The following is a 25,927-nucleotide window of genomic DNA, read 5'->3' on the forward strand; positions in this document are numbered from 1 at the left end:
CATTTGTGTAATCATACATTTACATAGGGTAATGGTGTTTGATTCATTTTGTTAATTTTTCCTCCTCCCCCACTCCTCCCACCCTGTTATATATCCTTTAATATGTAACATCCCCTGTCAGAGTAGCTAGCAAAGATTCTCTCATTCTGCAGGATCTCTCTTCACTGTTAATCATTTTCTTTGATGTGCAGAAGCTTTCAAATTTGATAACATCCCACTTACTGACTCTTGGCTTTATTTCTTGGGATTTAGGGGGCTTGTTCAGGAGTCAGTGTCTATACCTACATGATGGAAGGTTAACCCTATATTTTCTTCTAACAGTTGCAAGGTCTCTGGCCTAATTCAAAAGTCCTTGATCCACTGATTTTTGTGCAGTGTTCAATAAAGAGATCTAATTTCATTCTTAACCTATGGATATTTAGTTTTCCCAGCACCATTTATTAAAAAAGCTTATTTTTTTCTGTGACATATATATTTTGGTATCTTTATCAAATATGAGGTGTCTGTAATTGGGTTTTGTCTTAGTGTCTTCCATTCCACTGGTCTTCCTGTCTATTTTGATGCTGTTACCTTGCTGTTTTTCTTATTAGAATTTTGTTGCATAGTCTGGGATCTGGTATGGTGATAATCCTTCACTGATTTTCTTGTTCTGAAGTTCATTTGTCATTCTATGTCTCTTACTCTGCCAAATGAATGTAGACTGATTTTTCTAGTTCTGTGAAGAATTTCATTGGTATTTTGATTGACTGTTTATACTGCACTTGGTAGTATGGCCATTTTCACAAAATAAATTTTGCCTATTCATGAACATGGAAGGTCTTTCCATCTTCTGAGGTCTTCTTCAATTTCTTTCTTCCATGTTCTATAGTTCTCATTGTAGAGTTATTACACTTCCTTGGTTAGATTAATTCCCAGATTTTTTTTAAAGTTTATTGTGAAAGGAGTGTTTCTTCTGATTTCTTTCTTAACTGAATTGCTGTTGGAATATTGAAATGCTATTGATTTACAAGTGCTGATTTTGTATACTGGTACTTCACTAAATTCACTTATCAGTTCTATAAGTCTCTAAGTTCATTTCCTCTCAGATTCTCTTTCTGTACGGAATGATTTCAACATAAGCATCCTACCTATGATCCTTCAAAGTGTGACCACAGAACAGGAATCAAACACAGGATATCTCTATAAACCTTACAGAAACTAAAAGGATTAAAAGGGAATATAATTAACAACTTCATGCTATTTAGACAACTGATGGAATGGGAAAATTCCTAGAAATATCCAAGTTACTAAAACTGACTCAAGAAAAATAGAAAAATCTGAATAGATTTATAAGAAGTAAAGAATTTGAATTTGTAAATTAGGGAAAAGTCCAGGACCAGAGGGTTTCATTAGTGAGTTCTACCAAACACTAAAAAAGAAATAATGTCAATCCTTTAAAACTCTTCCAACAAATAAGGAAAATTCATTTTAGGTCAGTTTTACCCAGACAACACCAGACAAAGGTGTCACAAGAAAAGTTTTTTAACATATATTTCATATTTTAAAATTTTCTTCTTTATTCAGATTGTTAATTTGTTTTTCATAGAAATTTATCAACTTCATCTAAAGTCTAAAGGTGAGGGTAGAACATGATCCAAAATATCCACTTCGATTGTCTTAATACCTATTTCAGTGTTGTTCTTTCTACAATAATGAAAATTTGTATATCTATGTTACCCAATATGTGCTCACTAGTCATGTCTTTCGGCTTTTTAAAGAGTGGTTACATTATTACTATGACTGAAAAACTGCCATATGCAAAACAATTGTATTTCATTTATATTCTCATTGGATATTGTCTCAGGTTTTAGAATTCTAGACTGTGGATTATATTCTCTCAGTACTTTGAGGTTGCCATTCCATTGGTTTATGATCTCCATTGTTTCTGATGAGAAGTCAGTCATTAGTCTAATTGTTAATTCTCTGAAAGTACACTTTTTCCCCTCCCCTGGCAACTTTAAAGATTTTTCTCTTGATCTTTGGTTTTCTGCAGACATACCACAGTACATGAGTATGGGCTGCTTTTTCTCCTGTGTGGTGGTAAGAAGGCTTCTTGAATATGTTGCTTGGTAATTTTTGTCAGTTTAGGAATGTTTTCAGTCATTCTCTTAACAAATTCTACTTGTACCCATTCTCTCTCAACCCTGCCTGGGACTCAGTTACACACTTCTGATCTCCTCAGTGTATCTGTGCTCCTTGGTCTCCTCAGTTTTCACCATCCTTTTTTCTCTGAATCTTATCAATTCACTAATTATCTTCTCAGCTCTATCTCATCTTCTGTTAAACTATCTGTTAACTTTATAATTTGTTATTTCAAGAGTAGAATTTTCATTGTTTTCTTTACATTTTTATTTCTCTTCTGAAAATGCAAAACCTTGTTTTTAATACTTGAACAAGTACAACTTGTTCATGAAAAGTTCAATATCAAAAGTCCCTATGGATCTACTATCTTCTTTTGCTTCTACTTGATCATGTTCTATCTGAAATTTTTTTTTTTAATTATGGGCTGGACATACTTGCATGATTTCTGCAGTAACAATATAGGACCTATTATAATGTTCTTATCTTCTACTTAGGATTTGCATGCGCTTCTGCCAAGCACCTGAGATAAAAACAATAAATTATAAACATATTTAAATTACAGCTCCAGGGGCTGGGGCTGAGACTCCAAGGTAGGGCCCTGGGCTCACATGCATGAGGCACTGGGTTCAATCCTCAGCACCAAAAACATTAATAAATAAAATAAAGGTATTGGGTCCACCTATAACTAAATATACTTTTTGAAACAGTAGAGCTACAGTCCCTGTGATGTTCTATTTACACCATATTCACCCAGGCTTCTAGATGTGGCCCTTCAGGATCCTAATTCCAAATTGGAGTAATTCACAAGGACCAAATCCCCCCCCCACATTACAAGGCCCTGAGTTACATTCCCTGTCCCTCTAACCCTTAGGGCTATCAAATGTAGTGCTCAGGTTTTCAGATGATACTCCAAAAATCAGCAGATAATCCACTAATGAAAGTCAGCTCCAAATACTGTCCTTATTTCCCTAAGCTTTTATTTTCTTCTAGAAATTCATGCCCTTTTGTTTCTCAAATGCCTTTAAGTAGTTTGGGAGATGAGTGGGAGATGGCTTTTCTACTTGTCTGAAGGAAGATTTATTTCCAACTATTTTCTATCCCATAACGGAGGGTAAAAGTAGCAACCTCACTCTTTACACTCATTCTCAATGTCTCAAATTCCCAACATCCTCCAATACAGACTCACTTTTCCCTGACAAAACTACTCCATACCTACCCTCTTATTGTTGTATTAGAGGCAAAAATACCCTTAAATATTTACAATCTAATATCCTTAAGTCTATTTTTCTTATCTATCTACTCTATAACTTTATCACCAAACCCATTATTCTCTCCATAGTTGCCTTTCCAATAATACCCAACCAAACTAAGAGCCTGGCCCTGCTCCCTCTGCCTACTTTAAGCCACCAGCTACCATTCCATTGCTTTTATTCCCCTCCCTGAGAAAGTTTTAAGATGTGGTCTAGACTCCACACCTCTATTTCCTCCATTACATCATCTTTACTCTTCCCTGGAATATGAATTTTGCATTAGTATCTATAATAAAATTAAATTTTTGGTATTGCTGCTAGGGAGGAAGAGGTGCATCACTTAAACACTTCCATGATCTTGGATGGGGAGGAATGCATCTCTTTGTTGAATTTTTTTGTGTGTGCAAGCAACTGCTGACAAATCATTCAAACTAAAAGTTTCTCAATTTTGTCCTTTGATATACCTCAGTCTTTGGGCTCTTCTTTCTCTGAAAGCCTCAGATTTTCTGCTGATTCCTCTTCTTTCATAGGTTTATCTCTGAGGTTTCTACCATTTGCAAGGTTCTATTCTTAAGACTCATTTCAATTCTTTGCTAAAGAATTAATTATACATCTCTAGACCTGTTCTCCAAAGCTCCTTTTGAAGTTTCCAACTTCCTGCCGAGTAATATTGGCCAGAATTTTTAATGCACCATGTTTCTCATTCCATTCATAATTTTTCTCAAACTATACTGCCCACCTATATAATGTATCCAGATTAATAACATCATCATCATTCCTAGCAAGCAAGCAGTAGTCATCTCCTCTCTTTCCTCCATCAATAAACCTATGGCCAAATTCTGTCTATTCTATTTTCATAATGTTTCTAATGAGATTCCTTCCTTTCCCACATGATTAGCACTGTCTGAATACAGGTTTTTGCAATAGCATAGAGAGTATAGCATAGATATAACAAAAGTTTAATAAATCTTTTGTCATTAGTCTCTTTCTTCAATGCATGTTTCACCCAAAACACAGATGATATTTTAGGAAGTGCCTTTTCAAAATCCTGCAGGGTTCCTCACTTCAACTCTGTAATCAAACCTACATTTTTAGTCTCATATTCTAATAAATATTTTAATAAATATTTTTCAATATCACAGTATGTGAATTGCTAGTGAAAATGTTAGATTGGGAGACTATTCATGGCTTCAAAAGCCTGAAAAAAACTTATAAATAAATTGAGTTACAAGTATAAACTTTGGAAAAAACAAATATCTGCAGGTTCTGAAGAGTAAACTAATGAGAAACAGATTGTTGGGAGAAAACTGAAGAAGGGACTGGTACTAGGATTAATTTCCACTTTGTGTTTTTGTTTTGGGAATGGGAAAGGAGTAGAAGTTTTGACCCAAAGGACTGACCATCATAATAGGAGTGATGCAGGGAAGGCTGCTAAAACATTTCTAGAAATTCCACAGATTGCTTGGCCAGAAAAGCGGGAAAGAGCTTGATCAAACACAGATGGCTTCCAAAGGCAATCTAGGACAGGACAATGCTGAATAAAAAGTATCCCCATTTTCTATGAACACTGTGCAAGTCTCAGACTGATCCTTAACTCTTTTGGTATGTAAAAGAGACTCAATGCAACATAATAATGTCTTAATATTCTGAACTGAGAGTTCAGCCCTCTTTTATGGAAAATAAAACTTTCATTCTGAGCTTAAGGGAGTGTCTATAGCCAACTGCCAGGGGAATAAAAAACATTAGGATTCCTCAGAAGAATTTAAGAGAATAAATGTCTACACAGAAGATAACCACAAAGAAGTGTGGTAGAAACAGACACGTGGAACAGAAGAAAGAGCCCCAAAATGAATATACAGGGAGAGCAGAGTACAGTCTCTTCAATAAATTGTGCTAGAAAACTGGGCATGCAAAAGTATGAAATTAAGACCATATACAAAAATCATCTCAAGCGACATTGAAGAGTTAAATATAAGACTGAGTGCAAAACTGGTACAAGAATAAAAGGATAAAGGTGTATGACAGTGATCTGGGCAAAGATTTCTTTAGAATATGAAATCCAAAGCATAAATAACAAAAACAAAGAAAAGTACAAATGAGATTTCATCAAACTAACTGGCTTTTCAGAATCACAAAAGAAGCAATCAGTACAGTGAACAGACAGAAACATATAAGGACACAAGCAACTCATGAGCAAGAGAACAACCTTATCTTAAAATATATAATTATGGGCTGGGGAGATAGCTCAGTTGGTAGAGTGCTTGCCTTGCAAGCACAAGGCCCTGGGTTCAATCCCTGGCACCACACACACACACACACACACACACACACACACAAATTTATATATTTATATATATATATATAAAATTATATCTCTCTATATATAGATAGATAGATAGATGAGTATATATAGATAGAATCACAAAAGTTGAACTCAATAGATAATTGAATGGCTGTTTCTAGGAAACAGGAGGTCAAGGGTGGGTTGAGGAGATATTTTCCAACTAGGAGAAATAAGTTCAAGAGACCTACTGCGTATCATGGTAACTACAGTTAATGACAACATATTGTACACTTGAAAATTGATAAGAGAAATTATAAGTTGTCTTACCACAAAAAAATAAGAAGTATTTGAGGTAATGAGTTATGTCAAATTAGCATGATCTAATCATTACAAGATATATACGTAGAATTTAACAAAAAGTCAATACTTGTAAATAATGGGAGACAGATTTGTCAATGTTGGAGAAATTACAAGTATAGAAAGGGAAGAACTGCAATTGAAATGGACAGTAATTTCTTAAAATATATTTTAGTTGTAGATGGACACAATTCCTGTATTTATTTTTTATGTGATGCTGAGGAGAGAACCTGGTGCCTCACACATGCGAAGTAAGCACTCCACCACTGAGCTACAACCACAGACTAGCTACGTGTCATCTCTGTGTCCCATGTCCTAATCCGCAAGAGAAAGTGTTTTACTCACTTCACAGGTCATGGGCATAGTTAAATGAGACTGTCCATAGAACAGACTTGGTATCTGATGGTGTGTCTTTTTTAGAAACACTTTATTCCCTTAAGATGTTTTTACCTGAGCCCTGGTTTACATAGATGGGAGTAAGACTCCCAAAGTCTTATCAGCTACTGAGTTTTAAGTCTTAAAAATAGTCTTGGCAAATTCCAAGTAGAGGAAACAGGAAGGGCCTGGTCACAGAAGATGGTGCCAGCCAATCAGATGAGCTGAGGCACTCAGACTCCTGCAGCTCTGCAACTTCCTCTGCTTAGAAAGCAGGGACAGGAGACTAAGCAGGGAGCTGCTGAGTCACATGGTTGTTAGGGACAGACCTGGGAACAAGAACTCAGGCCCATTCATGTCCATCACTCTTCTGCAGCCTTAGTCACTGCAGGCTACAGTGGCAACAAACATGCCCTTTTCTATCAGCTAACCCCTGACAACATGCTCCCACCAACTCCTACAGCACGGTGTGAGGCTACTGCTACTGCAAGACCTAGCTGGAGTGGACCAGGAGACAAAAGCCAGGACCCTCCTCCACCCTCATCACTAAAACCAGGGCAATCGAGTCTGCCACAGATGCACATCACTATCTGAAGCTCCCAGGAGCTGTGCTGCCAGAGCCCAGAAAAAGCTTCAACATGCATGAGGCGGATGGGTCTGCATTATTCCTGAGGAGAATTTCTGCCCTCATGAGCCCACAAACACAAAACACACAGACTGATCTGAGTCAATCCTACAGCCTTCAGGGAGGTTGGAAATGTCCCACTTGGAAGTTCTGCACCCATTCAAAGGATAGGCATTCTGCAGTACCACCTCAACAGGGCAGAAGTGCAGGGTGGGGGTCCTGGGGTTTCCAGCACAGAATCTAAAGCTCTGAACTTTAGAATAGGCAGAAGTATCTTCTCTTGCCTAATGATCTGGTGTCGTTGTTTACTACCCACCCATTCCCAATATTTGCATTTCCTCTCCTGCCCAAAACTCCCTGAGAGACAAAGACTTCAGCAGTCACAAAGCTCTGCATGATGAACCCTATTGTTTCTCTGAACTCATCATCACTCTCCTTCACTCTGCTCTGGTTTCATGGGCCTCCTTGCTATTTTCTGTTCCCAACTCAAGGACTTTGCATATGCTGATCCCTTTGCCAGGAGCAGCCTAACTGCAGATGTCTACATCCTCCCTTCCTTCATGTCTCTGCTCAAATGACATCCCCTTGAACATCCAGCAGACAAAGTCCACACTATTCTTGCTATCAGCTGAGACATCCTGAAGGACAGCTCTAAGCAAGCCCTACCATGCTCATATATCTACAGCCCCCAGCTTGCTGTTTAGGTGAATAAAAGTGCTGCAGCCTGGTTTTCACAGTCCTGCAGACTGAGACAAATGGACCTTTCTGCCTCATTAGTTTCTCTGCTAGTACCTGACCCTAAGCCATGATCCCTGTGGCAAGCCCAAAGTTCAAAGCTCCCTCCTGGTGCCCTGTGTATGCCATGGTCACAAGAGCCAGGAAAAATGGTGCTTGAATTCTAAATGCTCCATGTGTGACCTCAAAGCAGGTTGCTTAATATCTCTGTCCCTTTAGTTTCTCACATATCAAGTAAAGATGATGGTTTTCCTCTTGGGGTTATGGTGGGTAGTGAAGGAGATCTGGCTTGGGATCTCCATGGCACAGTGGCAAACACCATGAAACACTTCCATGAGCAGGGAGGAATTAGGCAATGCTAACTTTGGCAGAGTCGGTCCTCATGAATGGCCCAAGCCACTTACAGGCTCAGGAAGTTTGTCCCAGACACATCAGTTAAGCAATCACAGGCCCCACTTTACTGAACCCCAAACATGTATACAAAACAATTTAAAAGCAGTGACTCTGAGTTACTCAAGAAGACACATTCACATAAGACGAGATAAAAGGGGAATGGTGGGTTTGGGGTACATAAGCATCAGGTGACAGCAACTTTTGCAACTTTACCAGTACAGTTTGAACATTTCTAATCATTTCAAAATTCTGAATCTTTCTGAAGTCAACATTCATTCATAATGGGAATAAAAATTACTCACCTGGCAGGATCAACCATGTGAAAACACCCACCAGGTTCACCTGAGCTATTCCAGGGCAGCGTTATGACTTTTCTTTTTCCCATGTATCACCAAGGTAAAGCTGGAGACCAGGAGGCCTCAGCATGCATCCCTCTGGTTAGTTCCTGCCAGCTCTACCCATTATGAATAAACCCAAACTCTGACGCTTGTAAATGTGAAGACAGGTGTTTCTCCAAGGTGGTGCAACTAAAGAGCCATCAATCTCTGATCTGCTCCCTTCCTTCCATATTCCCAGCATCCTCCAAATTCTTTCCCCTTTGCTCTTAGGGTAAGACCACACACCCCACTTTCTCTACAGCCTGCAGAGTCCTCCTACCTCCCTGCTCCAGCTACTTCAGTTTCATCAAATTCACCTTGCTCCATCCAGCAACAAAGCCTCAGGCACATACGGTTCCCTGTATGGAATGGATTTCCCTCTTCCCTAGCTACTTCACACCACTACCTAAAAAGCCCACTAATGTTTCACGTATCTTCTTCAACATCACACCCTCAGAGAATCCTTCCCTGATCCCCTGTATGTGTGCAGTTCTTCCTGTGCTCCTCTTTTGTGTCTTCTCTCTTTATTTCTTTTTGTGGTGCTGGTGATATAACTCAGGGCCTCCTGCATGCAAGGCAAAAGCTCTACCACTAAGCAACACCACTACCCCCGTTTGGAGTTCTTATGTTGCCAAATGCCTCCCGTAATAATCCTAATAATTAAATTCTTCAGAATCTGCCAGGGTCTGTCTCTTGCAGGAGAATGTCAGCCCCAGGAGGGCAAGGGTTGAGCCTGTCTGGTTCACTGCTGTACCTACAGAATAAAGTTTGTGTTGGACACACAAGCCAAAGTGAAAAAAAAAAAAAAAGAAAAAGAAAAAGAAAAAACACTTAAAAAAGCCTCTAGGATTTGAACACAGCTCTGGTTGAGCCTGGAGTACCTCCTAGACTTGCTTCATAGGTCCTGGGTCCTGATAGCTTGTCAGCAATGGACAAATTTTCCAGTGTCATAGCCTGTGCCAACCCCTTTGTGACTGCAGAGACTCAGACCAATCTTGCAAGCTGTCCATCTTAACTAGGGAAGCTTATTAAGACACATATTGCAGAAAGAAGGTAAGGCAGGATGACAGTGAAAAGGCAGAGGAGCAGTTGAAACCTGTCTGTCATCTTCCTGTGTGGGGATGTAGGGATAAGGAGAACCTGCCTGCCAAGGGGGCACTCTACAGACTCTGACCAGGAACCCTTGGTGAGGGGGCCTCCTGGCTCCTGAAGGTGGCTCCAAAGACTGAGAATGAGGGGGTGCAAGAAGGAATCTTTATGTCTCCACACTGAACCTCTCCCCTTTGCTGATGGCTGGGCCCCCTTTGGCAGTCCCTTCAATGTCAATCCAGCAACAGAACTGCCTGTTACAAGAGCCCGTCTCTCCTTTAAGATTCCCTCACTGAGACACACACACCTATACCTCACAAAACAGGGTTGAACCCACCAGACACCTCAAGGTATGCCCCACCTTGAGGATCATAGAGGATCCTCACACCAAACCCACCCCTGCACACAGCTTAAAGACACCAGAGGTACCCCTTTTCTCCAGCCCCATAATCCCCAACCTCACGGGTGAAACCTCTAGCCCTGAGGCAGTAGATGGCCACACTGGGTGAACCTGCTTCTAATGTGCCACCTCCCAACACCAAAGAGAACCTCTCCAGAAGCTGCTGTCCCTCATCCAAGGTGCCTGCAACCTCCCTGGGGTGTTCTCAGAACCTACCTCCTCCTTCAAGATGCTCAGCAACTTCTACCAGGTCTGTCTCTGGGGGACAAGCTGGGATGCACAAGGGATCACGTGGTGGAAGCAGATGGAACTGTCCATCACTCACACCTGCCTTAGCCTCCGGAGTCCACAGCCAGGGTCTGGGCAGCCTCCATTGGGCTTGGGTCCTGACAAGCACAGTTCCAAGCTCTGGAGGCAGTGGCTCCTGTGCTGCGGTGGTGGCAGAAGCAGAGGGTCCTGCGTCCTTGAGTTGGCCTCTGAGTTGACCTTGGCTCCTGAACTCTGGAAGTGGGGACAATGGTGTTGGCACCTGCATTCTGGCAGCGGCTGGGGGGACTCCTCTGTGTTCTGAAAGCGGGGAATGGCCATCTTGAGTACCATGCTCTGGACACTGAGAGAGTGGTGGCCGTGCTCCCACAGGGGTGTTCCAGAGCAGGGGCACTGGCTCCTAAGGCAGCTCCTGCATTCACTACAGAATGACGGTGGTAATGTTGGCTCCTGTGCTCCAGCTGCAGCGGATAATCCTGTGTCTTGAAGTCAGCATCAGTGGTATGTTGGCTCCTGCACTCTGGTTGCTGTGCGGAGCCTCCTGTTTTGGACGTGGTGACTGTGGCTGCAGCAGCGCTCTAGACACAGTGGGGGTGGCAGCAAAGACTCCTGCTTCCAGGAGAAGACGATAGCGGTGAGGTTGGTGCCAGTGCTCCCAAAACAGCTTCAGCGGTGGCTCCTGTGCTCCAGTGGGACGGCGGCGGCGACGGAGGCTTCGACTCATCTGGCAGAGCTCCCGTGCTCCAGGGGCTCCTGGGTGGTGGCAGCAGCAGTTCTAACGGTGGCGACGGCGGCCTTGGTTCCGGCGGAGGCGGCGGCAGCGGAGACGGAGGCTTAGACTCCTCCGGCAGCAGCTCCTGTGCTCCAGGGGCTCCTGGATGGCGGCGGCAGCAGAGGTGGAGGCTTTGAGTCCTCCGGCAGCGGCTCCTGTGCTCCAGGGGCTCCTGGATGGCGGCAGCAGCAGCTCTAATGGCGGAGGCGGCAGCGGAGATGGAGGCTTGGACTCCTCTGGCAGCAGCTCCTGTGCTCCAGGGGTTCCTGGGTGGCGGCGGCGGCAGCAGAGGTAGAGGCTTTGAGTCCCCTGGCAGCGGCTCCTGTGCTCCAGGGGCTCCTGGGTAGCAGCAGCGGCCACGGTTCCCGCGGCGGCAGCCTCGGTTACAGTGGCGGCCTCGGTTCCAGCGGCAGCCTCGGTTCCGGCGGTGGCCTCAGTTGTGGCAGCGGCGGGGCCCTCAGTTCTGGCGGCCTCGATTCCACGGGCAGCTGTTGGCAGGGGGTCTCACTTCTGGAGGCCTCGGTTCCGGGGGGCAGCGGCCACCTCGGTTCCAGCAGCGGGAGCCTCGGCTCCGGCGGCCTTGGCTCCTCCAGCGTCTGCCCAGGCAGGAGCTCCTCAGGTGTCTTGGAGGCAGCAAGAGCACCTAAAACGGCTGCCTTGCTCTGGCCAAGGCTCATCTGCTAATGAGTTCTTAAAAAAGGAAGCAGTCTCTTAGTTGGTTCACGTGCTCTGCTCTCACTTCCGCTTCCCCTGGGGGCGTGGTTGCACAGATAGTTTGTGAATTTGGACCAATGGCATTGCTACTTTTTCCAAACCCTTATTAGCATAATGTGAACCAATAGCATTTTCCCAAGAGGTATATATAGGGCTAGCTGCTGCACACTGAAGTAGTAGGGTCCTGTCCAGCTAAGAGGAGGAGTTTTCCTTTTTTGGATTTGGTGCATGAGAGTCCTGCAGGAGAAAACTCATCATGCGTTTCTCCTGGAACACAGGTGGGCAGAGCCTGCCCCTTAGAGGAACCCACCCACCATTGTAAGCAGGAAACTACTTTTACTAAGGGGGACCTTTAAGCAAGGTATGTGTTCTTTTTTTGTATGTATAAATACAAGTGATAGTATATTTTCTTTATATATAATGTCATACATGTTAATTATTTGAAATAAGTTATTTGAAAATTAGACACAGGCAGGGCTGAGTCGTAGCTCAGTGGTGGAGCGCTTGCCTAACGTGTGAGGGATTTTCCCCCACTTGACTGCTACAGAATTAGTGAATTCTCAGCAAACTAAATCTTCCATCAGTGCAAAGCCTTCCCCAGAGAAATGTTCCCAACAGAGACAAAAGAGACAGAATTGTGTCTCACTAAGATCATCATCTTTACCACCTGCAAATCATAAATCCAGTACTCCAAGTAAAGGTTAGACATGTGTTTCTTGGGCTGAAGAGAGTGACATCTGAGCTGTGTATTCTGTTTCCTAATGGTGGAGTGCCCTGAGCAAAGGGTGTCTAAACACAGTCATCTTCAATTAAGTAAAACCCAATGCACACATACTGCCAGCATCACTTAAGAAATCTCAGTGTATTTAAGTGGGATATTTTTGTATATCTAGTAAATCATTTGCAACTGATACCACTTCAAAGTTTTTGGGATAGTAGACAGTTACTAGACATTAATTCCAACAACTCAGTTCATGCTCATCTGGAAACAGAAGGTGATTCTGATAGATTTGGCCTCAGTTAGTTGGCATCAGTCACCTCTGCTCAGTCAGGTACAGGTTTGTTTTACAATGGAGGCATTGAGTTTCTATCCTCATTTCCTCCCTAACCCAGCTGGGGACTTGTCCTTATGGTGCTGCAGGGGTGATCACTGTGTAGGGCTCTCCTATCTTACTTCCAGTCCACCTGGAAAACCAGTTTTGAGCCAGAGCACTAATGTCGCACTCTGCTTTACTAAAAGAGCAACAAGGGTTTCCTTGAGATATCAGGGTTATGGGTTATTTATTTTTATTTTTTGTACACTTGTTTATTTCTCAGGAAGTTTTACAATGCAATTTTATTTTTAAAACTAGGAAAAAGTTGTGTGTTGAAATGCTGTTCTGCCATCATAATGCATAGTAAAACAGGAAAATAATGTTTTCTCTTTAATTTCTTCTTTAGCAAAAAGAGAGCTTATGTCAGCACCTGTGACTGTGGATTGTCATCCAAAGCAACCCCCTAAAGAAAATTTATCTCCAGGATTTAGTCATCTACTTAACAAAAATGAAAGCAATCCAGTTAGGTAAGTTCTTTGAAATTGGAATAGATTACGATTTTTAAAATGTCAACTTATGCCTCCAGCTATCAGTAATTTTTCAATCACCAGTTGGAGCTCTGTGGGTTTAAATCATTTTCATGAACATCATAGTAAAAACAAAGCACTACAGTGTCAGGAGACACTTTTTAACCATGTAAGCTTGCTAGTGCTAGACTCTTAGGTACCATCTCAGCACCCCATGCAGCTTTTGGATATAGAATGAGGGTTTTTTCTTTTTTTTTTTTTCTTTTTTTTTCTTTTTGTCTTTCTGAAAATGTTTTATGATACAGGGAAACATTGAACCATTTGGATAATAAAGTGGGCTACACTGGGGTGGCCCTGGCACTAGATACGAGATTTCCTGCTCCTGAGCAACTGTCCTTATCATGACATGGGCAGACCCTGGGGAGGAAAGACCTTGCCTTCTAGTCCTAGACCCAGTTCCAGGTGGTCTTGGGAAGTGGTAAGCACACTGAACTTCTTTTTTATAAAGTGTGATCATGATACCTGCCCTGCTTACTTAACACTGTTGTAAAATGAGTTAATACAGCTAGGCTTGGTGGCATATACCTTTAATCTCAGTGACTCAGAAAAATAAGGTGGGAGGATCTCAAATTCAGCAACTTAGTGAGGCCTTAAGCAACTTAGTGAGACTCTTGTCTCAACTAATTATAACAAATAAAAACATAAAAATTAAACTTGAGGATGTGGCTAAAGTGCCCCTAGGTTCAATCCTCAGTACCAGAAAATAAAAGATGAAATTAAATAATGTTGGGGTAAGTGCTTGAAGTCTTTAGTAAGTAACTATAGGTGTTTTTTTTTGTTTCCTTTTGTTTTGTTTTTGGTACCAGAGATTGAACCCAGAGGTGTTTTACCACTGAGTCACATCCCCAGCCCTTTTTGTATCTTATTTAAAGACAGGGTCTTGTAAATTGCTTAGGGATTTGTTAAGCTGCCGAGGCTGGCTTTGAACTTGCAATCCTCCTGCCTCAGCCTCCTGAACTGCTGGGATTACAGGTGTGTACCACCGTGCCCAGCTCTAGTAAGTTAACATAATTTTGTGTTCAAAAATCATCATTTGAAAAAGGCATGGTGGTGCATTCCTGTGGTCCCAGCTACTCAGGAGGCTGAGGCAAGAGAATCATAAGTTCCAGGCCAGCCTCAGCAACTCAGCAAGACCCTGAATCAGAAAAATCAAAAGGGCGGAATGTAGTTTGGTGCTAGAGCATCCTTGGGTTCAATCCCCTCTACCAAAATGAAAACAAATACTCAATTTCAGGTTTAGAAATCATATGACCAGCTTTAAAAAAAAAATCATATAAACATGTGACCTAACTGGGTGCTAGCTCACCTTTCTCATGGAGACAGGGAAAATCAGTTCACATTTTTTTCTCACAAGTAACTTGCTTCATTCAATAGATTAGATATGCTTTTGAATAATTTAGATACTGTTCCTGTGTCCACATTACAACAAACCAATCCATAAAATTAGCCCCTTTTTGTTCCTCTAGACAACTTGGAAGGTCTTTTTCTCCTATGAAATTATTACCTATTGTGGTATTCATTTACTTTTTTCAAAATTCCAGTATCTGTTCAAGTTCCAAATATTGTCTCACATTATCCTATGTTCAAATATTTTTGTACTCCTTGGCCTCTAAAAATAAGCATTGAAGATGCTTTGTATTTTATTTCAGTGCTGTTATCCTGAAAAGTCAGGAAACTGAGGTACAAAATGCTAATGTTTAATGACCAGGGCTGTACTATCCAGTTACTCTCTTTGCTTTTAAACTCTATAATTTATAAGCAACTTAAGCTTTGGATTTTTTTTTTTCCTTTTTTCTCATTGTACTTAAGTTTGGAATAAGATAATATGTGTGAATTCACTGGGGCAGGCCCTCAGGATATTAACTGTTTGGGGTTGGTTTATGTCCATTAGAGGTAATGAGTTGTTTAGTTTTCAAACTGGTGAAACAGGACAGATCTGCTCAAGAAAAAGAATGATATGCAACCTGCAACCTGTAACGTATTAAAAGTAAAAATCACCATGTGGAATTCCATGTCCAATGAAAGGCCTCTGCGAGAGTAAAGGAGAAATAAAGATGTTCTCAGACCAACAGAAACCCAGGGGTGTTGACCTGTGTCACAAGTATCCTGCAGGATATGCTAGCAGGCTTTGCTCAGGCGGAGGGAGGTGTTCCAGGAGGAACCTAGAGCCACAGGAGAGAGGAAGAGCCTTGGAGGAGGGCTCTTGTTAATTGATTTAAAGCCTTAACTGTTGTGTTTACTTGAAGTTCAGTTACATTTATGTAACATTTTCTTAAAGTCCCTTAGGGAAGCTTGAGGGTTGGCAAATTAAGGGCAAAGCTTTTAGAAATCCTTGGAGACAAAGCACTGAGTAATATGTACGCTAGGTATTGGGAAAATTGAGAGGAATATAAGAATTTTTTTTTTCTTTTCTGACAGAAAAAAGATATTTAGAAAATGCCATTGGCAGCCTTGATAATCATAACTCTTGCTCTAAATCTTTGCCAAATGGAGTGGAGAAAATGTGAGATCAGCCTGGGAGAAGAATAAGTCATTTAGCTATGAACAGTGTGAGCCAATTTCAGTAACACCACAGGGTAGTGATAATGAATATATGGCAAATATTAGGACCGTAGCTGAAACGGAATGATTTGTGATGAACTTACAAAACAAAAGGACCAGGTAGAATGAACAAAACCTGCATGCTAGTCTCTGCATGAACATAATGTCATCATATGTTTTTGGTAAATAGCTATAAGCAGAGTGGCTGTATAAGTTTACACTTTCAGTCAACAACATATAGGAGATTCTACTTGCTGCAAATCTTAGTGCTTGGTATTGTCAGTCATATTAATTTTAGCTACCAAATTGGTGCATATTGGTATGTTACTGTGGTTTCAATTCCCCTTCCTAAACTATAGTTTTATTGACCATGTTTTCACGTATGAACTATTTATTTATCTTCTTTGTTATAGTAACTGATCCAGTGTTTTGGCTTTTTTTTTAAATTGATTGATTTATTACAGTTGTGTTATGAGTACTTCTTATCATTGAATTATAGAGCATATATAATATATGTGTGTGTGTGTGTGTGTGTGTGTTTGTGTGTGTCCTGTATCAGACAAAGTATTGCAAATATTTTCTCTCCATTTCTGGCTTGTCATATGCATGAATATCAGCCACCATGTATGTATACATATAATTCTACACTCTACATTCTGTTCTGTTTGATCTATTTTTTTGCCCTTATGTCACTATCCCACCATTTTGATTTTTGTAATTTCATAGTAAGCTTTAAATTAGATTATGTGGTTTCACAAATTTTGTTACCCTTTTCAAGATTTTGTTTCAACATTTACCTTAAGTCCTTCCTAGTTCCCAGTGTTGATTCCAATATTTCATTCATACCCCATGACCTTCAGGTCACTGTTCCTTCCTACAAGTGTGTCATCTATGCACTGCCCTTTGGGCCCCACACCATCTCCCTGAAAGGAGCCACTCAGGAAGAGGTGGAAGCAGAATCTGAGTGCTAGGAGTACCTGCCTCTCAGAGATACTCAGAATGACAGTGATGGCTTGCTTTCTCCAAGAAGTTAAAGCACCAACCTTGAGTCAGCCATCATGAATGCACTTGGATACTCAATACACTATGAAGAATTTCAGTAGCAAAAGAGCAAAGAAAATAATAAAAACAATCAGAGGAGATGGGAATTAAGCACCAGCCAAGAGCAGGCCCCCTGACCCTCCACTGACCAGGCAGTCCCACACACATACCCCTGGAGCACCTCCAATGTCAAGTGCCTTATAGATTTTAACAGGAGCCTAAGTAGGACTTCCCTTCGCATAAGGATGAAGTCCAGTGGAAGAGTTAAGAGAAGCCCTTGAGACTGCTAATATGCTGAATGACATTTCAGTAAAAAATCAAATGTTATTCTCATAACTTTCAGCTTATCTGATCATTTTTCAATACTTCTCAGGTGGGCAAAATTCAATGAAAAATCATTTCTTGGGCTCCACAGATCCCAGAGTATTGAATCTTCCCAGGTGTGGAGTTCCCCTTCAAGAAACACGCATGCTTCTGAATATGATTTTAAAACCCAATGAGCCCATCACATCCCCTACTTGGCCCATTGTATTAATGACAACAGCCTCGTGCACTTTCACTTAGTCCAATTTACACTAACTAATTAGGTCTTAAGGCAACCACAGTTCAAAGGATTGTTTGCTGTGATTTCCAGAACTTCTTTCTTGCTAATGATACCTGCTCATGCAATCCTGAAATTAATTTCACAGAATCATAATCTTGTCTATAGCTTTGATCAAGAAAGATCTTGTCTGTGTATACAAATATAAGCCAGACTCATGCAGGAAAAAATGTAAAAAGTTACCATTTTTTTCTTTTCTGTTGAAAAAATTGCTTATATATAGTGGGAGAATGCAAAAATAAGATTACCCAGGACAGGAGACAGCCACTGTGCACATCCCAGAGCTGCCATATCATGGGGTTCCTGGGGAAGGAAGTTGGACTCACAACAGGGTAGAGGCACTTGCCTAGTGTTCATTATATGGCAACAGAACTGGAAAAATTCATTGTACGAAATGGAACCATCAGTGCATTCTAAGGAAATGAAAATGAAGTTCAGATAATGATGAAATTGGAATTTGGCATGTACTGGGGGTCAGCACCTTAGAGGGTAAAATTGACTAAAATTGAGTTAGATGGTAAAACCACTAACTGGCACCCTACAGGGTAAAAAACCACTAATGATCAACTGAAAGGTGCCATCTGAGCCACCTTGATTTCTTCCCACTGCACTAATGAGGGGCTCTGTGGCCATGGGATGACCATTCTGAGAGGGTGATCTTTGACATCATTACTATGCCCCAACCTCATGACCATGACCACTAAGGAGAGTCAATGTGTGCTGGGAACAAAGTATGGTTGGGCCAAGGAGGAATTTCAACTTTGGTTCTGATCCTGTAATGTCAGTGTCTGTAAGGCCATGTCCTTCACAACCCTGTTTAGTCCCTGCAGTGACAGTGCACACCTCCTCTGGTCCTGGTCCACTTATCCATCCTAGTAAGATATGCTGGGATTCAGACAATCAAAGTGTCAGAACCCAGATTCACAGTGTGGTCTGATGAAAGTGAGCTCCTTATATGAACAGTCTATTCAGTGTTTGAAATCCCTGTAAAATGCCAGTTAGCATACTGAAGGCATTACAAGGAGAAAAGAGTCACACAACAATAGGTAGGCTTGAATTTACAAAACATCACCAATTTCCACTCCTCTGCTGGTTCTTCATATTTTGAAGGTACTTCATTCATTAAATTATGCAATCTCTGGTTTTCCTGCAGTTACTGTGTGCTAATCTCAGTTGTCTGCAGTGTAGAGCGAGTGATGAGCAAATTAGCTGAGGTTCCTACTCTCCTGTAGCTTAGATTCCAGTGAGAAGGCAGCTAGCAAGCTAACAACAATGATGAAAAGTAAATGAGGCAATTATCAAGCAGTGGACATGGGAGCCATTAGAGCCTTCTAAATAATTTCACCTTTCCTGTTTCCTGATCCAGGTGTGACTGATGACTCCTTCAGAATCACCAAGTGAGCTGGAGTTTGGTGGCTCTCTTCCAACAAAAGCACTCTTCTCCCCATGCCAGGCAATGTCAAGTGCCTTATAGATTTTAACAGGAGCCTAAGTAGGACTTCCCTTCACATAAGGATGAAGTCCAGTGGAAGAGTTAAGAGAAGCCCATGAGACTGCTGATATGCTGAATGACGTTTCAGTAAAAAAATCAAATGTTATTCTCGTAACTTTCAGCTTATCTGATCATTTTTCAATACTTCTCCCCTGCCTGCTTCCAGTCTGGCTCACAAAGGGGCTGTCCCTGTCCTTCACCCACAGTGGCCAGGGTCCTTCAGCTGACCTCAATGGGCTTATAGTAAGTAAAAAATAAACCATAGAACTTTAAAGTCACAGGAGCTTTTATTGTCACAAAATAAACTTGCTCATTCCGATAGCTGCAGAGTTGTAGATATTCCCCTTCTATTGCTAGCAACCTGAGAAATTCAGCATGAATTAGGGCTACATTTGGTAAAATAATTTTTAAAAACTCTATTGATACAAGCATGTGATTTTTTTCTTTAACCTCTTAATAAGGTGAAATCCTTAAATTATTTTATTCTTTTTAGTTATACATGAAAGGAAAGTCAATTTTGACATATTTCTGCAAACATGAAACCTAAATTTTTTTAATGTTGAACCAGTCAGGGATATCTGGCATAATTCATTTCATATATTGTTAAATTTTATTTAGTAATTTCTGTTTCTTTTTTCTGCATCTAAATTCTTGAGAGATGTTGATTTAACTTTTTTTCCTTGTAATATCTCTGTCTACTTTTGGTTGTTGACATTATGCTGGCAGCATAGAACGAGTTAGAAAATACTCCTACTTTTACACTCTAGAAGAGATTGTAGATAATTGGTATCATTTCTCCCTTAAATAGCTGGAACATTTAACCAGTAAATTGGGCTTGGCACTTTCTTTTTGAATGTGCTTTGTGTTTTAGGACTTTTTTTATTGTTCAGTGTTGAGAATAGCAACACTTCTTCTTTCATTATTGGTTTTCATGATGTTAAGTCAACAATTTTTAAAAGTCTATGATTTATTAATTTCAAAGAACTATTGGATTCACACTTTTAGTCACTTTTATTCCTATTGCTTACTTCACTTTTTTCTGTTCCTATATTTTATCTTCTTTTTATTTGCTGTGGGATTATCTGCTCTTCTTTTTATGTTTTCTTAAGGTAGAACGTTAGATTTCTGATTTGAGATTAATTTTCTTTATTTTTCCTTCAATATATTTATTGCTTTTGTAAAATTAGTGTTCTATAAGTATACATACAGGTAGAATTCACTATGGTATAGTCATATATATATATATATGGTATAGTCATATATATATATATATATATATAGAGAGAGAGAGAGAGAGAGAGAGACAGAGAGAGATTAATTTGTTCAAATTTATTCCACAATACCTCCCTTTTCCTCTCCCACCTCCTTCCCACTCAATCCTCTTCATCTATTGTATTTTCATGGGATTCCCACAATATTATTTCCTAATTTTTCTTGAGCTTCTGCATGTAACAGAACATATTTAACCTTTGATTTTCTGACTCTGATTTATTTCACTCAACATCATGTTCAGTTGTAGTTATTTACCAGCAAATGCCATAATTTCTTTTTTCTTTATGGTTGAGTAAAACTCCATTGTGCATTTATGCAACATTTTCATTATCCATTTGTCTGTTGGCAGGCATCTGGGCTGGTCCAGTAACTTGACTATTGTGAATTCTGCCCTACAAACATTAATATGCCTGTGTCACTATAATATTCTGATTTCAGTCCTTTGAGTAAATACTGTGAGGTAGGATATCTGGATCATATAGTGGTTCTATTACATGGATTAAAAATATAAATCATTAAGAGAGAAATAATTGATTTATTAAGGCAAGAGAAAGATAGGAATATTTTTGATAGGATAGACCTATAGAAAGTAATAAATCAGAGAGTTATAAAAGTGAGAGGAGAGACAATGGAAGAGAGGTAGCACACAAAGGCCCTAATAAGGAAGAAAGTGGAGAAGAAAAAAGAGAATGAGATATTTTGCTATTAGAGTGCAAAGGGACTGAGAGTAATGCAATAATCAAAAAAGTAGAGCAAAGCAATTCCACTCCCAAAAGCCAAACAAGCAAACAAAAATAAAAACAATAAAAACTCCAGGAAAACACTACCTCTTACAAAAATAAAAACAAATGGCAAGGCATATTAATGAAAGGAAAAGAAAGGATAAAACAGTAAAAACAACATATGTATATGTATAAACATGAATTAATCATCAAATAAAATTAAACAACAAAAAATTTAAAAAAATTATTAATAGAAAACATAATAGAAAATTATGTTTTGTCTACTGAGGTGGCAAAAGTTGTGAATATTTACATCCTCTCTCAGCATGTTCTTCTGTCCATCACTTCTTGAGCTACTGGCCTCTAAGAACAAGGGCTGGGTGTTATTAAACCAATCCTCCTTTTGTGATTTTTGCCAATATGATTGCTGGAGTGGTTTGGAAGGTAGTTGACTGAATTGGCTCTTAGCTTGTCTGCTTGCTAGCACAGAGGGATTGGAATTGAAAGTACCTTCTACTGGGACTTTGTACATCTTAGATCTTGGCTTTTTCTAGTTGAAAGTGGTACACAGATGTATTTGGGAAGTTCTGGAAGCTGGGATTGAGCCCTATGTGGAACTTTGGACCTTTGTTTTGGGTATATACTCCAGAATGATTAAATCTTTGTACCCATATGGCAGAGTAGATACCAATCTTTTCTGGGAATCTGGATTTTTTGCATCTCTGCAGAGTTCTATTCATAGGGAATTAAATGACTACTCTCACTGGAAGATGTATGGCAGATTTCCCATACCACCCCTCTCCACAGATGGACTTCCAAGTCTGCATTCACAATGTAATCACACCCACCTGTTCAATTTCCTTGATTCAGCTGTTTGTACCACAGAACTTAAAGGGAGAGTAAATTGTATTCTCCTGACCCCAGTGTAATCACACTTGCCTGTTCAATTTAACCAGATCCTTCTCAGCTGGTCATTTATGCCCCCTCCAAATGGAAAACAGGTGGCATTTGCCTATGGCCAATGAAATCATGCCCACCTGTTCCACTTACTCAATCCCTTTCAGTTTGTAGTTTGCAACACAGAGTTCAAAGACAGAGAAGGTTGAACTCTCTTGATCCCAATGTAATCATGCCTACCCATGCTTTTCAGCTGGTTGTGCACTCTACTGAGCTCAAAGGGGAAGCAGCTTGCTCTCTCCTCCATTTCTCTGTTTTCAATCACCTCGGATCCACTATTCTAGTTTGGAAATCATGATTCGTCAGGTACACTTTAGGTCATGCAGTAAGCATGAGTGGAAATATTTGCTAGAAACTCAGTTTCCTGTAGGAACAAAGTTTAGTATAGTATAAACTCCTTGGATCTCCACCTCAGTTCTTTGCTTAGAAGTTGAGAACACAGAGTGTATTTCCAACATTAGTTTGCTGTATAGTCTTTGTAACAAGCTAGGTACAGACTGTCTTCTACAGGTGTTTATGTGCCCAAAGAGTCTGCTCTTTCCCTTTGTGCTGCTCCTATCTTTGTGGTTACATAGCATAACTACTAATGCTGGGCTCAGGTGTATTTCCCTTTATCCTCCATTCACAGCACCGGATTTATAATTATAATTTATAATTATTTATAAGTATTTTCTTCAGATACCCATCCAGTATGCTTGTCATTTCAATTCTGAATGGCAGAGCAAGTGGGAAGTACATCCTTTCTTTACTCCACCATATTGGAGTCCTCTACCACCTCAAGTTTTATTTTTAACAGAGGCATTTACAAATATAAATTTTTCTTTAAGCATACCATTTGTTATGTCTACTAAAGTTTGAGATGCCATAATGATTATTTTAAATATTTTTTCATGAATTTGATTATTTAGGATTATGTATCTTAATCTCCAAATATTCATGGATTTCCCAAATTTTAACATTTGTTGATTTTTTAATATTACTTATTCAAGCAAAAGAGCATATATCTGGCATGATTTTAAGCATTTTTAATTCATGGAGACATATTTTATGGCCTAACATATGCTGTCTAGGAAATACTTCATGTTTATAAAGAATGTATACTTTGCTATGAATAATTTGTAGATTATCTATGAGATCTAGTTGCTTTATTGGCATTTGTTTTTTAACTTTTTAATTTCCTTGTTGATATTTTGATACTCTTTCTATATATTGTTGAAGGTTACTGATATCTCTCACCATTGTTTTATTGTTATATTGCCTATTTCTCTGCTCAATTTTGTCATTTTTGTTTCACGGGATAATATTTATTTTTTTGAGTTCCTGTGGGCTTTTATTGAGATAAATTAACAAAAATCAAGATTTAACCAACCATCCTTTTGAATTTTATAAACTCAATTGAGACTGTGGTCCATTCGTGTGTACATACAACATAACACACCCCATCAAAAACAAAGTCCCACTAGAACACTTGCCAATTAACAGAAAGCCAATTTTCCCTTTCCACAAATTTTTCAAATTTGAGTTTTCACCATTCACTGCTCAGCAGAACTGGTCTCTCGTGGCTAGGGACATTGGAATTTTCTCCCATTTTTGTCAAAAATAATATTTTTTCAAAATTATTTTGCTTCAAATAAGTAAAGAAAGAAAAGAAAGAGAAAGAAAGAAAGAGAGAGAGAGAGAGAGAGAAAGAAAGAAAGAAAGAAAGAAAGAAAGAAAGAAAGAAAGAAAGAAAGAAAAGAAAGAAAAGAAAGAAAAGAAAAGAAAAGAAAAGAAAAGAAAGAAAGAAACAGGGAATGACTTTGTTTTGTCTAGGCACCCTAGCTTTACCCCACAGTCAATGGTTAAAAAACAGTAGCCTGTATATTAATGACCCAGCCCTACTCCCTCCCTTTCCCTGCCCAACATTGTCTACTAGAGAATTTAAATACACTTCTGTTGGAATCTGTCAGCTGTGAAACAGCAGATTCCAGATGCCAGGCTAGCTCCTCTGACCTCATGAACTTTGAACAATTACCCTAAAGATGAGTTTTTAGATCAGAGAGAATAGCATTTCTATTGGAGTTTAAAAAATACAATAGCCTATCATTATGAACATAAAGATACACAAGTTCACCAATGTCCACATTAAGTTCACCAAAAAACTGACTTACTTAAGGTTCCAAAAGGCCAATAATTTTTTGGATTTGTTTCATGTATTTTAAGGCTTTGTTGCTATATGCATATATATTTATATTTGTTGTGTCTCTCAATACTTTTTATCATTATAAAGTACCCATCTTGCCAGGTACAGTGGCACACACCTGTAATCCCAGCAGCTCAGGAGGCTGAATCAGGAGGATCATGAGTTCAAAGCCAACCTCAGCAAAAGCTAAGCAACTCAGTGAGACCCTGTTGCTAAATAAAAAAACAATAGGACTGGGGATGTGACTCAGTAGTCAAGTGTCCCTGAGTTCAATCCCCAATTTAAGAAAAAAAAGACAACAACAACAAAAAGCTGTCATCTTTCTTGTTACTAACTTTTTTTATCTTAATCTCTATTTGGTTTCTATTAATTCAGCTCATTACTATTACTGATTGCATGACATATCTTTTTCCATATTTTAAATTTTAACCTATTTTATCTTTGAGTTTAAAGTGTATTGCCTTTAAAAGGCATAGAGTTTTATCATGTTGCTTAGTCTATTCTTATAGGTTGTGCTTCTAGCTGGAATTTTTAACTTCATTATTTAATTTAATTATATATGTGCATACATGTGCATATGTGTATCTATATACACACATACATCACATACAAATCTACATACATTGTAAATTTTACTATTTAAATCATTTGAAGTGTACATTCCAGTGACAGTACAATCAGAATTTTAAATTATCTTAAATACCTCATTCCAGAACCTTTCTATCGCCGAACAAGAAATTCCCAAATTTTCTAACCAGTTATCCATTTTTCCTTTAGTTCCTGGCTACTATTAGTTTTTTTCAAGTCCCTTTGGATTTGCCTATTCTGAAATTTTCACATAAATATTCTTATAATATGTGGTCTTTTACTTTGTCTGGCTTTTTTCATTTAACATGTTTTTAAAGTTCATCTATGCTGTAACAATTACCAGTATATAATTCCTCTTTGTGACTGAATAGTTTTTCACTTTGTAGATACACCACGTTTTTATCAATTCATGAGGTGATGGACTTGAAGTTGTGTCTTTTCTTCAGTTGCTATGAATATTGCTCATATGGGTGTTCATGTATAAAATTTATGTTTAAAATTGGTTGTCAGATCTTTGGGGTATAATTATGTATATGATTGCTGGATCGTATTGCAGTATTGTTTAACTTGTTGAGGAATGTCTAAATTGTTTTATTTATAGAATGTACTATTTAACATTCCCAACAACAATATATGTAGGCTGAAATTATTCTACATTCTCATCAACAAATGTTACTTTCTTTTAATTTTTAAAACCATAGCCATCCTAGTAAATAGATAATGATATCTTATTGTGGCTTAACCCATGTAATTAATAATAAGGGAACACTTATGTCTATAATTTTATTACTTATTTTGATATGCATTACATATTTTTATCACCCTACTATTCCTTTCTTTTGTGTTAAATGAATATTTTCTAGTGTGGTATTTTAATTCCCATTTGTTTCCTTTTCTACATCTTTTTCACTTAATTTTTTAATGGTTGGCATGGGGATTACAACTAAGATCGTAAGCTAAACCATTTAATTAATTAATTAATTGGTTAATACTAACAATTTAAAAAGTATGCAAATGCATTGTTATCATGTAGTTGTCCCCTTCCCCCTTTCCTTGGTGACATTATACTTTTTAAAACTAGATCATTTTATATGGTACACTCAAAATCAAAGAATTGTTATTGCTTTATGCAGCTATTGAAAAATCAGTAT

This window comes from Sciurus vulgaris, assembly GCF_902686455.1.
Source record: "Sciurus vulgaris genome assembly, contig: HiC_scaffold_182_arrow_ctg1, whole genome shotgun sequence".
Lineage (NCBI taxonomy): Eukaryota > Metazoa > Chordata > Mammalia > Rodentia > Sciuridae > Sciurus > Sciurus vulgaris.